Raw genomic sequence first — 6962 nt, 5'->3', positions numbered from 1 at the left:
TTTGAACTGAACAAGGGCACACTGAGTCTAGCACAGTACGGTATTTTGTTGTGTAAGATATATGGTTATGGGATATGATTCTGAGTTTAAGACAAGGATATGATTCATTTAATTACTCTGTTTTCATTGAAATTCATCTAGAGCTGCTTTGCCCAATACAGTAGGCACACATGTCATGGCAGCCTGGTGTGACTTTGTAGGATAAGCACTCTGCCAACTGCTCCTTGGAAACTTTAGAACAGGATGCTGTAAGTCTGAACAGACTTCACAGCACTTAATAAAAACAACAACAATGTGGCTATTTAAATTTGAATTAACTAAAATGTGAAAGCAAATTAAAAATTCAATTCTTCACTTAACAATAATATAGTTGCATATGACTATTGACTGCTGTATTGGGTAGCATTGTTGTTGCTGTTGTTAAGTGCCAGAACATTTTCCTTTATATATTTGTGGCTAAGACGAGTGTAGCAGAGTGATAAAATTTCCATGCTAGCATAAACTCATCAACATTTACCTTCTGGGTTCGAGGAGGAACCTACCATTCTGGAGTGTACTGTCCTCCAGTATTTGAGCAAAAGAATATTTTAGTAGCAAGGAAAAGGGATAAATAGATAAGGAGCTCTGACAGCATAGTGGTTATGAATTGGGCTGCTATCCTCAGGGTCAGCAGTTCGAAACTACCAGCTGTTCCGCGGGAGAATGATGAGGCTTTCTGCTCCCGTAAAGGTTTACAGCCTTGGAAACCCTGTACAGGGTCACTATGAGTCGGAACCGACTCCACGGCACATGACAACAACAACATGTATGGACAAGACTAACAAGAATGAATCACATAATTATATTCAGTACTCGACCATAAGATCAGTTTAAGCCACAAGGTCGGTAGTTCAAACTCACCAGCTGCATCTCAGAAACCCTATACAGGATTGCTATGATTGAGGACCAACTCAATGGCACTTAACAACAACAACAGCAAAGATCTCTGAATATCAATGGTATTGAAGGAACAAGTCCAAGCTGTACTGAAAGCTTAGCAAAAATGAAGACTCCAGGAATTGGCATACTATCAATGGAGATATTTCAACAAGTAGATGCAATATTGGAAGCACTCACTATGCTAATAAATTAGGAAGACCTGGTCAACAGACTGGAAGAGATCCATATGTGTGTCCATGCCAAAGAAAAGTGATCCAACAGAATGCAGAAATTTTCAAAAAGTATCATTAAAATATTATACAAGTTTTGATGAAGAGATAATTCAAAAAGAGTTGTAACAGTACATTGACAGACAACTTCCAGGCATTCAAGCCAGAATGAAGTTGTGGTTATTCGGTGCCATCGAGTTGGTACTGACTAATAGGGACCCTATGCACAACAGATCGAAACACTGCCCGCTCTGGTGCCAACCTCACAACCATTGCTATGTTTGAGTTCCACTGATGCTGCCACTTTGCCAGTTCATCTCGTTGGGGGTCTTCCTCCTTTCATCAGACCCTGTGCTTTACCAATTACTCTATCCTTCTCCAGGGACTAGTTCTTCCTGATAGTATGTCTGAAGTATGACAGAAGAAGTTTGGCCATCCTGGCTTTCAAGAAGCACTCTGGCTATTCTTCTTCAAACACAGATCTATTTATTCTTCTGGCAGACCATGGTACTTTTAATATTCTTCTCCAACACCATAACTCAATTGTATAGATTCTTCTATGATCTTTCTTGTTCACTGTCCAACTTTTGCATGCATATGAGGTTGCTGAGAATATCATGGCTTGGCGCAGGCACACTTGGTCCTCAAACTGACATCTTTGCTCTTCAACACTTTAAAGAGATCTTGTACCTCATGCAACATGTCGTTTGATGTCTTGACTGCTGCTTCCATGATACAAAAGAATATCGCTGCTGATGTCAGCAAAAAGTATGCCTGATAGAGGTTTACTTGTGCTTTGTTGACTATGTAAGGGAACTTGACAGTGTGGAGTATCATAAATTAAGGGTAACGTTGCAAAAATTGGGAATTCCAAGACACATAATAGTGCTCATATGGAATGTATACATAGACTGAAGCAGTCATTCAAAAAGAACAAAGGGATACTTTATAGTTTAAAATCAGGAAATGTGTGTGTCAGGGTTGCATCCTTTTACCATACTTATTCAATCTATAAACTGAGCAAATAATCTGAGAAATTGGACGATATTAAGAAAAGCACAACATAAGAATTGGACAACCTAGATATTTCATATTGCAATATGTATTTTTGCACTATATTTTCAGGGCCTGGAAAGTGTTTATTATAATATACAGAAGATAAAAACCTTGCTTACTGAAAACAAAGAGAAATAGAAACATTTATTGATGAAGAATTAAGACTGCAACCTTCAGTGTAAGTTCTGGAATGGCACAGTGGGCTAATGTGCTGGACTGCAAGGTCGGTTTGAACCACAAGGATGGCGGTTCAAGCTCACTAGCTGCTCCTCAGAAATCTTATATGGGGTCGCTATGGGTTGGAACTGACTCAAAAACAGTTAACAATAACAACAACATAAAGAAAATAAAAATCCTCATGACTGAACCAATAAGGAACGTCATGATAAACAGAAAACGTTGACGTTGTCCAGGATTTCATTTTACTTGGATCCACCATCAGCACCCATGGTAGCAGCATTCTAAACTAAATGCTGTAGTTGGGCAAATCTTCTGGAAAATAAATCATTAGCTTGTCAAAAAGCAAAGGTATTACTTTGAGGACTAAGCCAAGCCATGGCATTTCCAATGACCTTGCATGCATGTGAAAGCTGAACAATAAATAAGGAAAACTGAAGAAGAATTGCATTTGAATTATGATATTGGCAAAAAAAAAACAAAAACAAAAACAAAAAAAACATGGTGAACATACCATGGACTTTCACAAGAACAAGCAAATCTGCTTGGATGGAGTTCAGCAAAAGTCTATTTAGAAACAAGTATGGAAAGACTTCATGGAATGTACTTTGAATATATTATCAGAAGAAACCTAATAAAAGGATATCATTCTTGGTAAAGTAGAGGGTCAGTGAGAAAACAGAAGACCCTCAATGAGATGGATTGAAAATGTGGCTACAACTATGGGCTGAAACATGGCCACAATTATGGAATGCCATTGAACAGGGCGGGGTTTTGTTCTGTTTTACATAAGATCACGATAAGTTGGTTTAAACTGATGACACCTAATAACAACAATGGAAGAAAGAGATAAGGTGTTCTGTTCTTGCAAAGATTTACAGACTCGGAAACAGGGTCATCGTAAGTGAGGACCAACTTGATGGGCGCTTAAAACCAGCAGTAACAATAGCGCATGCATCAATAGTTAAAAGGGATATTAAAATCCCAAAGGAATTCAGGCAACAATGATCAGGATATTCAGGGCCTAGAAATCACATCTTTTTGAGTACATTACGAAATTAGGCACAATCCAGAACTCCAAAGTCATTAAACCTCAGAATTAATCAAAACTTGTATTTGTATCTCTAATATACAGAATAGGGAACTTAAAGTGTAGCATAATAATTATCATTATATATTTGAGAAAATAACACTGAAAGATAGACTAAATTTAATTCTATAATGCACAAAAGGCACTAGCTAGGAAAAGCGTGGAGATTAGATAAATTTCCATAAATCGAACAGACATTTCCCTTTAACAATTAGAGCTGCTGATAAACACTGTTGCATGCTTGGTAAAGTAGCAATATCCTCACCAATGCAACTATCAAGAAGAAGCTGAACACTATTAGCAATTGATCTTCCATTAGTGCTTTACCTTTTAAAGTATTATTCCCTTTGATTTCTTAAAACTGTGTTTATTGGCAATGTCTACAATTTACATTTTCATAATGGAGAAAATAAAGGTCAGTAAATATAATGCTCACCACTCTACTGTTAGTTTGTCATATTGTGGTAGCATGTGTGTTGCTGTGATGCTGGAAGCTTTGCCAGCAGTATTTTAAATATCATGAGGGTTACACATGATTGGTGAGTTCCAGAAAATCATCTCCAGGGTTGGAGAACCTTTGATCTGTCAAAATTTATAACATAATTTGTGAACTGTACAAAATTACCAACTTAAAAAATTAGCCTGCTATATTTGATCAAATATTTCATCAGTTCATCCCTAATGTGATGGCTAGAGTCCTGGTGTGCTTCTGTGGATTGGTGTGCTGGATTGCAAGGTTGGTTTAAACTGTAAGATGATCAAATTTATCAACCGCTCCCCAGAAACCCATACAGGGTCGCTATGATGGCACTTAACAACAACAAACAACAATGTGATGGCTGGAACTGAGGTTGCCTTGGCATGGCCAGACTATGATTTTGGGGGCCTCATATGCCCTATGGGCCAGATGTTCCCCATCCCTGATCTAGACTAAGGCAACAGGAAGCAAAGCGAGGCAGACTACTTCTGAATAGCTGTTGTTGTTAGATGCCATCAAGTCAGTACTGACTAACAGCAGCCCTATGCACAACTGAATGAAACACTGTCAAGTTCTATGGCAACCACACAACTGCTACTACCCCTGAGCCTATTGCTGCCACAACTCTGCCAATCCATCTCGTTGGGGGGTCTTCCACTTTTTCAATGACCCTCCACTCAACCAAAAATGATGTCCTTCTCCAGGGGCTGGTCCTTCCTGATATTATGTTCAAAATATGAGAGACAAAGTCTGGACTTCCTGACTTCCAAGGCTCTGTACTCTGGCTGTACTTCCTCCAACACAGATTGGTTTGCTCTTTGGCAGTGCATTGTATTTTCAATATTTTCCTCCAACACCATAACTAAAATGCATCATTTTTTTCTGTGGTTTTCCTTATTCACTGTCCAGCTTTCACATGCCTATGAGGTTATTGAAAATACCATGACTTGGGTCAGGCACACCTTAGTCTTCAAACTGAATGGTTAGCCACTGAAAACCGTATGAATAGCAGTAGAAAATTGTCTGATATAATACCAGAAGATGAGCCCTTCAGGTTGGTAGGCTCTTCAAACATGACAAAGGAATAGCTAGCTACCTTAATGACATGAGTGGGCAAAACTTTGAGGACCTTCATTTGCTGATGGGAAACAACTCAAAACAAGAAGAAACAATGGAAAACATCCAATAAGGATCAGAATAGGAAATATATGAAGTGCTGTTTTTGTTGTAAAGTGTTGTCAGGTTGGTTCCTATTCATAGTAACCCTGTATAGGGTTTCTAAGGAGCAGCTGGTAGATTTGAACTGCCAAGTCCAGTGCTGATCCTATACCATCACATCAAGAGTCCATACAAAGTATGAATCTAGGAAATCTGAACATAGTGAAAAATGAAATTGAATACATAAAGATCAATATACTAGTGAACTGGAATGGACAGGTTAGGACAGCTTGGATCTGATAATCATATGGTTTATTCTGTCGGGAATAAAAGGTTGAAGAAGAATGGCACTGTTTGCATTCATCATTAAAAAGAACGTTTCAAGATCTATCTTGAAGTACAGTAGTGTCTGTGATATGATAATATTTATGTCCCAGTAGCACTGTAAATAAGCATCAGACTGCTAATAGGAAGGTCAGCAATTCAAATCCACCTGTCACTCCTTGGAATGTCTACAAAGGGTCATAACGAGTTAGCACCCCCTCAACAACTCTTAGCAACAAGAGCAACACAAGTAACACTAGTTAATAATACTAGTAATCAAATTTACCCATCAAACACTAACACCAATGATGATGAAATTGAAGAATTCTAACTTCGTCAGTCTGAAATTGATCAAAAATGCAATCAAGACACATTGATAATTACTGGTGATTAGGATGCAAATTTTGGAAGCAAAGAAAAAGGATCAGAAATTGAAAAATATGGCCTGGGTGATAGAAATGATGTTTGCACACACATGGTACATTTTTTCAAGACCACAACTTATTCATTTCAAATACCTTTTTTAAACAATGTAAAAGATGACTGTACACATGGACCTCACCAGATGGAATACCAAGGAATCAAACTGACTACATCTGTGGGGAGAAATTATGGAGAAACTCATTAGCCAAAACAAGGCCATAGGCCAAATGTAGAATGTACCATCAATTATTCATAAGCAAGTCCAGGTGGAAAATGAAAACAAAGCCACAAAAGCTAAAATATAGTCTTGAATATATTTTACATTAGAGACCATCTAAAGAACAGATTCAAGGTATTAGACACCAGAAATTGAAGACCAGATGAGATGAAGGATGAAACAAGAACATTATACATGAAGAAAGCAAAAGGTCATTAAAAAGACAGGAAAGGAAGAAAAGACCAAAATGAAAGTCAGAAGAGACCATCTCTTGAACGTAGTGAAGCTACTGGAAGAAATGAGGTAGTAAAAGAACTGAACAACAGATTTCAAAGGGCAGCTCAAGAATAAAAAGTCAAGTGTTATAATGTGCAAAGACTTGGAGTTAGAAAACCGAAAAAGAACAGGCTCAGCTATTCACAAGTTGAAAGAACTAAATAAAAACTCAAGCCTCGGGTTGTGGTACTGAATGATTCTATGGGCAAAATGTTGAAGGAAGCATCAAAAGAAGAAAAGAAGATGGAAGGAACACAGAGAGTAACTATATCAAAAATAATTTATAGATGCTCAAACTTTTCAAGAGGTAGCATCTGATCTAGAACCAGTGGTACTGAAGAACAAAGTACAAGCTGCACTGACTACATTGGCAAAAACAACAACAACAAACAAACACAAGGCCTCAGGAATTGATAGAATACAAATTGAAATATTTAATAAAACTGATTCGGCACTGGTGATGTTCAATTACCTATGCCAAGAAATTTGGAAGAGAGCTACCTGGCTAACCAATTGGAAGAGATCTACATCTACGACCATTCCAAAGAAAGGTGGCCCAATACAATGTGGTATGGGTTACACCTCAATGCAAATAAGACAAAAATCCTCACCACT

Source organism: Chrysochloris asiatica, unplaced genomic scaffold, assembly GCF_000296735.1.
Source record: "Chrysochloris asiatica unplaced genomic scaffold, ChrAsi1.0 scaffold00020, whole genome shotgun sequence".
Taxonomy (NCBI): domain Eukaryota; kingdom Metazoa; phylum Chordata; class Mammalia; order Afrosoricida; family Chrysochloridae; genus Chrysochloris; species Chrysochloris asiatica.
The sequence above is the reverse complement of the archived record's forward strand: the minus strand, read 5'-3'. Positions refer to the sequence as shown.